The sequence below is a fragment of the Salvelinus fontinalis genome, chromosome 7 (genome assembly GCF_029448725.1).
Source record: "Salvelinus fontinalis isolate EN_2023a chromosome 7, ASM2944872v1, whole genome shotgun sequence".
NCBI classification, from domain to species: Eukaryota; Metazoa; Chordata; class Actinopteri; order Salmoniformes; family Salmonidae; genus Salvelinus; species Salvelinus fontinalis.
In genome coordinates this window covers 16,298,815-16,312,326 of record NC_074671.1, presented here as the reverse complement: position 1 = coordinate 16,312,326, position 13,512 = coordinate 16,298,815, and the positions used below count along the sequence as shown (strand labels likewise).

The 13,512-nt window shown below is 48.1% G+C and overlaps 1 protein-coding gene across 1 annotated transcript in view; it reads left to right on the top strand.

Moving 5' to 3' along the window:
- Positions 1-1,441: 1,441 nt before the first annotated feature.
- LOC129859083 (transferrin receptor protein 1-like) overlaps positions 1,442-13,512 on the top strand; it is a 33,975-nt gene continuing 21,904 nt past the window's right edge. The window contains exon 1 of the mRNA XM_055928447.1: positions 1,442-1,463. The gene's annotated coding sequence lies outside the window, so the exon portion shown is untranslated. The remainder of the gene's footprint in view (positions 1,464-13,512) is intronic.

Below are 13,512 nucleotides of genomic sequence, written 5' to 3'. Positions count from 1 at the left end.
CTCGCCCCAACACAACACCCCCTGCCAATACATTCCATGACACTGCTATCTGGGGGAAGTCCAGCCCGAGCCTTACTTAAAGAACACAAACTCCCAGCCAGAAACACTCTCTCTCTCTCTCTCTCTCTCACACACTACTGAAACACTCTTTCTCACTCTCCCTACTTTCTGTGTCTGGAACCCATCTGAAGATCAGGATGCTATGTTGTAGAGTGTGTGTCCTGGCTGTGCTGCTATCTCTCCTCATCCTCACCCTCATCCCCTCCACACAAACAGGTCAGTGCTGTTGGGTTCTGAGAATATGAAATATATGTCACTTGGATGGAGTGCTGAGGTTTAGAGGGTCTACACCAGAAGTTAATGGTTATAGGAGGAAGGTATATAGTGGGTGCAATTAAGCTTGGAAGTGTTGAGTGCAGGGAAGCGATTACATGTGGCAGGCATTGATAAGGGCAGAGAGCCATGGATTAGTGATGGAGGGGGATTGAGATCAGGTCAGGTCACCTTAAGGGAGAAATAAAGGTTTATGGACTGTATCACTAGTGTCCTGCCCAGCAGTAAAGAACGATGTTTGTACAGATGTGTAGGAGGAGACTCAGCCTATGAGGAACGGTTAAATATCAGTGTTTGTGTGAAAATGTATTTGTCTGAATGCAGCTGTACAGACCCTCTGGGAAGAATAAACTTAGTGTCTGTTGAGTTTTTTACTCTGAGAATTAGAACCTAACAGTGCTAACACAAACACACCATACATCCACACACAAGCCATAGTAAAAACACATACACACACACACACACACACACGCAGGCACGCACACACACACACACACGCACGCACGCACACACACACACACACACACAATATAAACAAGCACACACACACACACAACATAAACAAGCACACATTGTCTTTCTTGCAGACACACATGCTCCCCCTATCTTACTGTTTAACATGTTTGTGTGTGTGTGTGTGTGTGTGTGTGTAGCACATTGCTGTCTGAAGTACACTCGGCGTCCATTGCAATGCCGACGGCTGAAAAAATACACCCACCAGCCCATTACTTCCTCCTGTGACATCCACGCTGTCATGTGAGTTATCCTCCAATCACAGCCAAGCACAATCTGGTAGTAGAATAGTCTTGTCTTTACCTTCTCCAATGCATTTTGAGGAAAAACCATTGAGATTCACTCACTATCTGTGCATGTGTGTGTGTGTGTGTGTGTGTGTGTGTGTGTGTGTGTGTGTGTGTGTGTGTGTGTGTGTGTGTGTGTGTGTGTGTGTGTGTGTGTGTGTGTGTGTGTGTGTGTGTGTGTGTGTGTGTGTGTGTGTGTGTGTGTGTGTGTATGTATGTAATATGTGTTGACATTGTGCTGTGTTGTTGCAGCTTCCACACTTGGATGGACAAGTTTGTGTGTGCCGACCCCTCTCAAGACTGGACCAAGAGGGTACAACGCTGCCTGCTGTGAGTACACATGTGTGTGTGTGTGGGTGTGGGTGTGGGTGTGGGTGTGGGGGTGTGTGTGTGTGTGTGTGTGTGTGTGTGTGTGTGTGTGTGTGTGTGTGTGTGTGTGTGTGTGTGTGTGTGTGTGTGTGTGTGTTTTGCAAGTGCGTGTGCATGCATGTGTGTAGGTGTTTAAACGTTGTGTGAATGTTTGTTTAACGTTGTGTGTTTGTGTTCTGTTCATAGCAAGCGCCAGGAGAATAATTCAAAACCGAAAAAAACTCTCTGATCTCATGACCTGGAGATGATGTGGAGAGGGTTTGGGTCTTGACAAATGTACAGCTCTATCTTTCATTATAGAACTATTATAGTATATATATATATATATATATATATATATATATGTGTGTGTGTGTGTGTGTGTGTGTGTGTGTGTGTGTGTGTGTGTGTGTGTGTGTGTGTGTGTGTGTGTGTGTGTGTGTGTGTTATTTACCCTATTTATGCTTTACTAACAGCTACATATCTCAATATGCATAGAGACACTGTTTCAGGATGGTTCGTTTTTTAACCTAAGATTTCCGTATTCATACAAATCATTTAATATCTGTCGTTATTATTGTTCATCATATCTGTATTGATTCTGAAGGTGTTTGAGTTTCATATCAGTTTGTGTGTAACTCTATGTATCAATGGTCTGTTTCATAAACAGCAAGTGCAGTATTCCTGATAAACATGAAAACATCTGTTTTCACAGAGTACCACAAAATATTTTTGTGTTGTTTCATATCCTCTGTCCAATTGGAGCCAGAGAAAACCTTTTTAATTTTGGTGTAAGCTAAGAGCTATGAAATAGATAATAAAATATGTCTTTGGAAAAACGGTGTGTTATATTCTTATTGTACAGTACCAGTCAAAAGTTTGGACACACCTACTCATTCAAGGTCTATCGCCGTCACCGCACGAGGAGGCTAAAACAGACTTTCCTCCGTCGCTACATCCCTCTAAGGCCCTTCTGCTAGCTTGCTAGCCCCGGCCTGCTAGCTGTCTGAATCGCCGTGTCTCCAGCCAGCCCAACCTCTCACTGGACCCCTATGATCACTCGGCTACGCATCCCTCTCCCTAATATCAATATGCCTTGTCCATTACTGTTCTGGTTAGTGATTATTGTCTTATTTCACTGTAGAGCCTCTAGCCCTGCTCAATATGCCTAAACCAACCATTTAGTTCCACCTGCCACATATGCGGTGACATCACCTGGTTTAAACGTCTCTAGAGACAATATCTCTCTCATCATTACCTCCAATGTACTCACATCCTACCACACCTTTGTCTGTACATTATGCCTTGAATCTATTCTATTGCGCCCAGAAACCTGCTCCTTTTACTCTCTGTTCCGAACATACTAGACGACCAGTCCTGTTAGCCTTTAGCCGTACCTTTATCCTACTCCTCCTCTATTCCTCTGGTGATGTAGAGGTTAATCCAGGCCCTGCAGTGCTTAGCTCCACTCCTATTCCCCAGGTGCTCTCATTTGTTGACTTCTGTAACCATAAAAGCCTTGGTTTCATGCATGTAAACATTGGAAGCCTCCTCCCTAAGTTTGTTTTATTCACTGCTTAAGCACACTCTGCCAACCCGGATGTCCTAGCCGTGTCTGAATCCTGGCTTAGGAAGACCACCAAAAAGCCTGAAATTTCCATCCCTGACTATAACATTTTCCGACAAGATAGAACTGCCAAAAGAGGCGGTGTTGCAATCTACTGCAGAGATAGACTGCAGAGTTCTGTCTTACTATCCAGGTCTGTATCCAAACAATTTGAGCTTCTACTTAAAAAAAAACAAGTCTCTCACCGTTGCCGCTTGCTATAGACCACCTTTTGCCCCCAGCTGTGCCCTGGACACCATATGTGAATTGATTGCCCCCCATCTATCTTCAGAGCTCGTGCTGCTAGGTGACCTAAACTGGGACATGCTAAACACCCCAGCCATCCTACAATCTAAGCTCGATGCCCTCAATCTCACACAAATTATCAATGAACCCACCAGGTACATCCCCAAATCCGTAAACACGGGCACCCTCATAGATATCATCCTAACCAACTTGCCCTCCAAATACACCTCTGCTGTTTTCAACCAAGATCTCAGCAATCACTGCCTCATTGCCTGCATCCGTAATGGGTCTGCGGTCAAACGACCACTCCTCATCACTGTCAAACGCTCCCTAAAACACTTCAGGGAGCAGACCTGGCCTGGGTATCCTGGAAGGATATTGACCTCATGTCACGACTTCGACCGAGGCAGGCTCTCCTTCCCGTTCGGGTGGCGTTCGGCGGTCGTCGTCACCGGCCTATTAGCTGCCACTGATCCTTTTCTCCCCCTCCCTATGTGTTTATTGGGCGCACCTGTTTTGTATGAGGGTTAATTAGTTGGGCTTATTTAATCAGCCGGCATACACGTTTCTTTGTGCGGGATTGTTTGTTTGTAAGTGGTGGTGTTTATTTCGTGCATCGTGTTTGCTGTACTGTTTTCGTATTCCCCGTGTCTGGGGTTGTTTAAGTGGTCACCCAGTGTGTTAGTTGGGTGGCCTAGTTTTCTACATGTTCATTAAAGAACATTTGGTTATTGCACCTGCTGTTGCCTGCGCTTGACTTCCACTCCGACACCCAGGCCTTACAGAATCCCGCACCATAAAAAATATGGAGTCAGCAGGAGCAGCGGCCAACCCTCTCCCATCGATGGAGGAACAGGTGTTCCATCACACCACGGTTATCCACCGTATTGGATCAGCGATGGAGTCAATAATGGAACGTATGGATCGATGGGAGAGGAGTGGTTTCCTCTCTCCACCTTCGGCTCCTCCAGCCCAGGGCTCTCCATCCCTCGGCTCCAGCGCTCTCCATCTGACACTCCCGAGGGATTATGATGGATCGGCGGCGGGGTGCCAGGGGTTCCTACTCCAACTGGAGCTGTACCTTGCCACCGTAAGACCCACTCCCTCGGGAGCGGAGAGGGTGAGTGTCCTCGTCTCCTGCCTCACGGGTCGTGCTCTGGAGTGGGCGAACGCAGTCTGGAATGGCCCAGACTCAGCGAAGGAGCACTACCCAGAGTTCACCCGCCGTTTTCGGGCCGTATTTGACCATCCTCCAGAGGGCCGAGCGGCGGGAGAACGACTGTTCCACCTTAGGCAGGAGAAGAGGAGCGCCCAGGATTACGCGCTGGAGTTCCGGACCCTGGCTGCAGGATCTGGGTGGAACGACAGGGCCCTTATTGATCACTACCGGTGTAGTCTCCGGGAGGACGTCGGCAGGGAGCTAGCATGTCGGGACACCGCTCTTTCCCTGGATGAGCTGATTGACATGTCTATCCGTCTGGACAATCTGCTGGCTGCCCGCGGGCGTTCTGAGAGGGTCCTGTACGTTCCACCACCCAGCCCCTCCGCTCCTATTCCGATGGAGGTGGGAGGGGCTGGGCAGAGGGGTACCGGAGGAGGAGGCTCTCCCTGCACCAGCTGTGGTCGGAGAGGACACACGGCCGATCGGTGCTGGGGGGGTCCGTCTGGGAGTCGAGATGGCAGGCGGAACACTTCTCGATCACCCCAGGTGAGTCCGCACCAAACTCACCCAGAACCCCCTGTTAGTCACATGTTTGTCTTGATTTTTTTCCTTAAATTTTTCCCCTCTTCCCAGCATAGGGCGCTAGTCGATTCAGGCGCAGCTGGGAACTTTATGGATCGCGGACTCGCTTTTAGGTTACGGGTTCCGCTTGTGCCGATAGATTCTCCCTTTCCCGTGCACTCCCTAGATAGCCGGCCATTAGGGTCAGGGGTGGTCAGGGAGACCACGGTTCCCCTGGACATGGTGACGCAGGGGAATCATAAGGAGCGTATTAGCTTTTATATTATTGATTCGCCTGCGTTTCCGGTGGTACTAGGGATTCCCTGGCTGGCCCGGCACAATCCTAAAATTTCGTGGAAACAGGGGGTTTTCCAGGGGTGGTCAAAGGAGTGTTCTGGAAGGTGTTTGGGAGTTTCCATCGGTGCCACGTCGGTGGAGAGTCCAGACCAGGGTTCCACGGTGCGCATTCCCCCCGAGTATGCCGATTTGGCAATCGCTTTCAGTAAAAGGAAAGCGACTAAATTACCACCTTATCGACCGGGAAGGGATTGTGCGATAGATCTCCAGGTAGACGCTGCGCTTCCCAAGAGTCACGTGTACCCATTATCCCAAGAGGAGACGGTGGCTATGGAGACATATGTCACTGAGTCTCTGGGACAGGGGTACATTCGGTCCTCCATCTCACCCGCCTCCTCGAGTTTCTTTTTTGTGAAGAAAAAGGAGGGAGGTTTGCGTCCGTGTATTGATTATAGAGGTCTAAATGCCATCACAGTGGGGTTTAGTTACCCACTACCTCTCATTGCTACGGCAATGGAATCATTTCACGGAGCGCAGTTCTTCACAAAATTGGATCTCAGGAGCGCGTATAGTCTGGTGCGTATTCGGAAGGGAGACGAGTGGAAAACCGCATTTAGTACCACATCGGGCCATTATGAGTACTGCGTCATGCCGTATGGGTTAAAGAATGCTCCAGCCGTTTTCCAATCCTTTGTAGACGATATTCTCAGGGACCTGCACGGGCAGGGAGTGGTTGTTTATATCGATGACATTCTGATCTACTCAGCCACTTACGCCGCGCATGTGTCTCTGGTACGCAAGGTGCTTGGTAGACTACTGGAGCATGACCTATATGTCAAGGCTGAGAAGTGTGTGTTCTCCAAACGAGCCGTCTCTTTTCTGGGTTATCGCATTTCCACCTCGGGCGTGGTGGTAGGGAGTGACCGCATTAAGGCCGTGCGTAATTGGCCGACTCCGACCACGGTAAAAGAAGTGCAGCGGTTTTTGGGTTTTGCCAACTACTACCGGAGGTTTATCCGGGGTTTTGGCCAGGTGGCAGCTCCTATTACCTCACTGCTTAAGGGGGGTCCGGTGCGTTTGCAGTGGTCAGCAAAAGCGGACAGAGCTTTCAACAGGTTGAAGGCGCTGTTCACGGATGCGCCCGTGTTGGCACATCCGGATCCCTCTCTAGCATTCATAGTGGAGGTGGACGCGTCCGAGGCTGGGGTAGGTGCCGTGCTATCACAGCGCTCTGGTACGCCACCAAAACTCCACCCCTGTGCTTTCTTCTCGAAGAAGCTCAGCCCAGCGGAGCGTAACTATGATGTGGGGGACCGGGAGTTGTTAGCAGTGGTCAGTGCCCTGAAGGTGTGGAGACACTGGCTTGAGGGGGCTAAGCACCCTTTTCTCATCTGGACCGACCACCAGAATCTGGAGTATATTCGGGCAGCCAGGAGACTGAATCCACGTCAAGCAAGGTGGGCCATGTTCTTTACCCGATTCCAGTTTACCTTAACGTATAGACCGGGCTCCCAGAACGTAAAGGCGGATGCACTGTCCCGTTTTTACGACTCGGACGATCGGCCCACCGAACCCACTCCCATCCTTCCCGCCTCTAGGCTGATAGCACCAGTGGTGTGGGAAGTGGACTCGGACATCGAGCGGGCGTTACGGGCGGAACCCGCTCCTCCTCAGTGTCCGGTGGGGCGGAAGTACGTGCCGCTTGGTGTCCGGGACAAATTGATTCGGTGGGCTCATGTTCTACCCTCCTCGGGTCACCCTGGGGTGAAGAGGACAGTGGGGAGCCTTCGGGGGAGGTATTGGTGGCCTACCTTGGCAAGAGACGTTAGGGTTTATGTTTCCTCCTGTTCGGTATGCGCCCAGAGTAAGGCTCCTAGGCACCTTCCTAGAGGGAAGTTACAACCCCTCCCCGTTCCACAACGGCCTTGGTCGCACCTGTCCGTAGATTTTCTGACCGATCTTCCCCTGTCTCAGGGGAACACTACGGTACTGGTGATTGTGGATCGGTTCTCGAAGTCCTGTCGTCTCCTCCCGTTGCGGAGGCATTATTCACCCACGTCTTCCGGCACTACGGGGTGCCGGAGGACATTGTTTCTGATCGGGGTCCCCAATTCACGTCTCGAGTATGGAGGGCGTTTATGGAGCGGTTGGGGGTCTCGGTCAGCCTTACCTCCGGTTATCACCCTGAAAGTAATGGGCAGGTGGAGAGAGTGAACCAGGAGGTGGGTAGGTTTCTGCGGTCGTATTGTCAGGACCGGCCAGGGGAGTGGGCGAGATACATTCCCTGGGCCGAAATGGCCCAGAACTCACTACGCCACTCCTCTACTAACATGTCCCCCTTTCAGTGTGTATTGGGGTACCAGCCGGTCCTGGCACCATGGCATCCGAGCCAGACCGAGGCTCCTGCGGTGGAGGAATGGGTGCAGCGCTCCAAGGAGACATGGAGAGCCGTCCAGGAATCACTCCAACAAGCTAGTGGACGGCAGAAGAGGAGTGCTGACCGCCACCGCAGTGAGGCCCCCGTGTTTGTACCGGGGGACAGGGTCTGGCTCTCGACCCGAAACCTGCCCCTCCGCTTGCCCTGCCGGAAGCTGGGTCCGCAGTGTGTAGGGCCCTTCAAAGTCCTGAGGAGAATAAACGAGGTGTGTTATCGATTACAACTCCCTTCCTATTATCGTATTAACCCCTCGTTTCATGTGTCTCTCCTCAGGCCGGTGGTAGCTGGTCCCCTGCAGGACGGTGAGGTACCGGAGGTCCCTCCTCCCCCTCTGGACATCGAGGGGTCCCCGGCGTACACGATACGGGCCATTCTGGACTCGAGACGCCGGGTGAGGGGCCTGCAGTACCTCGTGGACTGGGAGGGGTACGGTCCGGAGGAGAGGTGTTGGGTACCGGTGGGGGACATTTTGGATCCGTCTATGTTGAGGGACTTCCATCGCCTTCATCCGGATCGCCCTGCACCTCGTCCTCCGGGTCGACCTCGAGGCCGGTGTCGGCGCGCTGCGGGAGCCGCGCGTCAGAGGGGGGGTACTGTCACGACTTCGACCGAGGCAGGCTCTCCTTCCCGTTCGGGTGGCGTTCGGCGGTCGTCGTCACCGGCCTATTAGCTGCCACTGATCCTTTTCTCCCCCTCCCTATGTGTTTATTGGGCGCACCTTAAAGAACATTTGGTTATTGCACCTGCTGTTGCCTGCGCTTGACTTCCACTCCGACACCCAGGCCTTACAGAATCCCGTCAGTAGAGGATGCCTGGTGATTCTTTAAAAGTGCCTTCCTCACCATCTTAAATAAGCATGCCCCATTCAAAAAAAATTGAACCAGGAACAGATATAGCCCTTGGTTCTCTCCAGACCTGACTGCCCTTGACGAGCACAAAAACATCCTGTGGCGTTCTGCATTAGCATCAAATAGCCCCCGTGATATACAACTTTTCAGGAAAGCAGTTAGGAAAGCTAAGGCTGGCTTTTTCAAGAAATTTGCATCCTGTAGCACAAACTCAAAAAAGTTCTGGGACACTGTGAAGTCCATGGAGAATAAGAGCACCTCCTCCCAGCTGCCCACTGCACTGAGGCTAGGAAACACTGTCACCACCGATAAATCCATGATAATTGAAAATTTCAATAAGCATTTTTCTACGGCTGGTCATGCTTTCCACCTGGCTACCCCTTCCCTGGTCAACAGCCCTGCACCCCCCACAGCAACTTGCCCAAGCCTCCCCCATTTCTCCTTCACCCAAATCCAAATCCTTCACCCATGTTCTGAAAGAGCTAAAAAATCTGGACCCCTACAAATCAGCCGGGCTAGACTATCTGGACCCTCTCTTTCTAAAATTATTTGCTGAAATTGTTGCAACCCCAATTACTAGCCTGTTAAACTTCTCTTTCGTATTGTCTGAGACTTCCAAAGATTGGAAAGCTACCATGGTCATCCCCCTCTTCAAAGGGCGAGACACCCAAGACCCAAACTGCTACAGACCTATATTTATCCTACCCTGCCTTTCTAAAGTCTTTGAAAGCCAAGTTAACAAACAGATTACCGACCATTTCGAATCCCACCGTACCTTCTCCACTATGCAATCTGGTTTTAGAGCTGGTCATCTGTGCACCTCAGCCACGCTCAAGGTCCTAAACGATATCATAACCGCCATTGATAAGAGACAATACTGTGCAGCCGTATTCATCAACCTGGCCAAGGCTTTCAATCACCACATTCTTAAATCGGCAGACGCAACAGCCTTGGTTTCTTAAAAGATTGCCTCGCCTGGTTTACCAACTATTTCTCTGATAGAGTTCAGTGTGTCAAATCGAAGGGCCTGTTGTTCCTAACCTCTGGCAGTCTCTATGGGGGTGCCACAGGGTTCAATTCTCGGGCCGACTCTCTTCTCTGTATACATCAATGATGTCGCTCTTGCTGCTGGTGATTCTCTGATCCACCTCTACGCAGATGACACCATTCTGTATACCTCTGGCCCTTCTTTGGACACTATGTTAGCTAAACTCCAGACCAGCTTCAATGCCATACAACTCTCCTTCCGTGGCCTCCAACTGCTCTTAAATGCAAGTGAAACTAAATGCATGCTCTTCAACCGATCGCTGCACGCACCCGCCCGCCCGTCTAGCATCACTACTCTGGACAGTTCTGACTTAGAATATGTGGACAACTATAAATACCTAGGTGTCTGGTTAGACTGTAAACTCTCCTTCCGACTCACATTAAGCATCTCCAATCCAAAATGAAATCTAGAATCGGCTTCCTATTTCGAAACAAAGCATCCTTCACTCATGCTGCCAAACATACCCTCATAAAACAGACCATCCTACCGATCCTCAACTTCGGCGATGTCATTTACAAAATAGCCTCCAACACTCTACTCAAAAAATTGGATGCAGTCTATCACAGTGCCATCCATTTTGTCACCAAAGCCCCATATACTACCCACCACTGCAACCTGTACACTCTCGTTGGCTGGCCCTCGCTTCATACTCATCGCCAAACCCACTGGCTCAAGGTCATCTAAAAGTCTCTACTAGGTAAAGTCCCCCCTTATCTCAGCTCGCTGGTCACCATAGCAGCACCTACCCGTAGCACGCGCTCCAGCAGGTATATCTCACTGGTCACCCCCAAAGCCAATTCTTCCTTTGGTCGCCTTTCCTTCCAGTTCTCTGCTGCCAATGACTGGAACAAACTGCAAAAATCACTGAAGCTGGAGACTCATATCCTCACCAGCTTTAACCTGTCTAGGACTGGGGTAATGAAATTGCAGGTCGCCAAATTCAATCAACAGAAATCTCATAATTAAAATTTCTCAAACATACAAGTATTAGACACCATTTTAAAGATACAATTCTTGTTAATCCAACCACAGTGTCCGATTTCAAAAATGCTTTTCGGGCGAACATATCATTATGTTAGGTCAGCAACTAGTCACAGAAAGCATGCAGCGATTTTCTAACCAAAAAGAGGAGTCACAAAATTCAGAAATAGAGATAAAATGAATCACTAACCTTTGATATTCTTCATCAGATGACACTCCCGGGACAACATGTTACACAATACATGTATGTTTTGTTCGATCAAGTTCATATTTATATCCAAAAACCTCAGTTTACATTTGGCTTTGCCTCCAAAACATCCTGTGAATTTGCACAGAGCCACATCAATTTACAGAAATACTCATAATAAACATTGATAAAAGATACAAGTGTTATTCACAGATTTAAAGATAAACTTCTCCTTACTACAACCGCTGTGTCAGATTTTTAAAAAACTTTACAGAAAAAGCACACCATGCAATAATCTGAATACGGCGCTCAGAGACCAACACAACCCCAAAAGATATCCGCCATGTTGGAGTCAACATAAGTCAGAAATAGCATTATAAATATTCACTTACCTTTGATGAGCTTCATCAGAATGCACTCCTAGGAATCCTACTTCCACAATAAATGTTTGATTTGTTCCATAAAGTCCATCATTTATGTCCAAATTACTACTTTTGGTTTGTGCGTTCAGTACACAATCTAAACTCACGACGCGCGGGCAGGTCCAGGCAAAATTTCAGACGAAAAGTCATATTACAGTTCGTAGAAAAATGTAAAACGAAGTATAGAATCAATCTTTAGGATGTTTTTAACATAAATCTTCAATAATGTTCCAACCGGAGAATTCCTTTGTCTGTAGAAAAGCAATGGAACAGAGCTCGCTCTCACGTGAACAAGCGTCAAGGCATTCTGGCAGACCTCTGACTCATTCCCCTCTCATTCGGTCCCACTTTACAGTAGAATCATCAAACAAGGTTCTAAAGACTGTTGACATCTAGTGGAAGCCTCAGGAAGTGCAAAATGACCCCATAGACACTGTGTATTCGATAGGCCAAGAGTTGAAAACCTACAAACCTCAGATTTCCCACTTCCGGGTTGGATTTTTCTCAGGTTTTCGCCTGCCATATGAGTTCTGTTATACTCACAGACATCATTCAAACTGTTTTAGAAACTTCCGAGTGTTTTCTATCCAAATCTACTAATAATAGGCATATATTAGCAACTGGGACTGAGTAGCAGGCAGTTTACTCTGGGCACGCTTTTCATCCAAACGTGAAAATGCTGCCCCCTATCCATAACAAGTTTTAAGCACCAGCTGTCAGAGCAGCTCCCAGATCACTGCACCTGTACACAGCCCATCTGTAAAAAGCCCATCCAACTACCTCATCCCCATACTGTATTTATTTATTTATCTTGCTGGTTAAATATAGGTGAAATAAAAATAAAAAAATTCTACATTGTAGAACGATAAAGACATCACAACTATGAAATAACACATATTGAATCATGTAGTAACCAAAAGAGTGTTAAACAAATCAAAATATATTTTAGATTCTTCAAAGTAGCCACCATTTGCCTTGAGGACAGCTTTTCACACTCTTGGCATTCTCTCAACCAGTTTTATGATGTAGTCACCTGGAATGCATCTCAATTAACAGGTGTGCCTTGTTAAAAGTACATTTTTGGAATTTCATTCCTTCTTAATGCATTTGAGCCAATCAGTTGTGTTGTGACAAGGTAGGGGTGGTATACAGAAGATAGCCCTATTTGGTAAATTACCAAGTCCATATTATGGCAGGAACAGCTCAAATAAGCAAAGAGAAACGACAGTCCATCATTACTTTAAGACATGAAGGTCAGTCAATCTGGAAAATGTCAAGAACTTCAAGTGCAGTCGCAAATACCATCAAGCGCTATGATGAAAGCAGAGTTACCTCTGCTGCAGAGGATAAGTTCATTAGAGTTACCAGCCTCAGACATTGCAGCCCAAATAAATGCTTCACAGAGTTCAAGTAACAGACACATCTCAACATCAATTGTTCAGAGGAGACTGCGTGAATCAGGCCTTCATGGTTGAATTGCTGCAAAGAAACCACTACTAAAGGACACCAATAAGAAGAAGAGACTTGCTTGGGCCAAGAAACACGAACAATGGACATCAGACTGGTGGAAATCTGTCCTTTGGTCTGATGAGTCTAAATGTGAGATTTTTGGTTCCAACCGCTGAGTCTTTGTGAGACGCAGAGTAGGTGAATGGATGATCTCCGTATGTATGGTTCCCACCATGAAGCATGGAGGAAGATGTGTGATGGTGTGGTGGTGCTTTGCTGGTGACACTGTCTGTGATTTCTTTAGAATTCAAGGCACACTTAACCAGCATGGCTACCACAGCATTCTGCAGCGATACGCCATCCCATCTGGTTTGCGCTTAGTGGGACTATCATTTGTTTTTCAACAGGACAATGATCCAACACACCTCCAGGCTGTGTAAAGGCTATTTGACCAAGAAGGAGAGTGATGGAGTGTTGCATCAAATGACCCTGGCCTCCACAATCCCCCGACCTAAACCAAATTGAGATGGTTTGGGAGTCGGCCCGCAGAGTGAAGGAAAAACAGCCAGCAAGTGCTCAGTATATTTGTGAACTCCATCAAGACTGTTGGAAAAGCATTTCAGGTGAAGCTGGTTGAGAGAATGCCAAGAGTGTGCAAAACTGTCATCAAGGCAAAGGGTGGCAACTTTGATGAATCTCAAATATCAAATATATTTTGATTTGTTTAACACTTTTTTGTTTACTACATGATTCCATATGTGTTATTTCATAGTGTTGATGTCTTCAC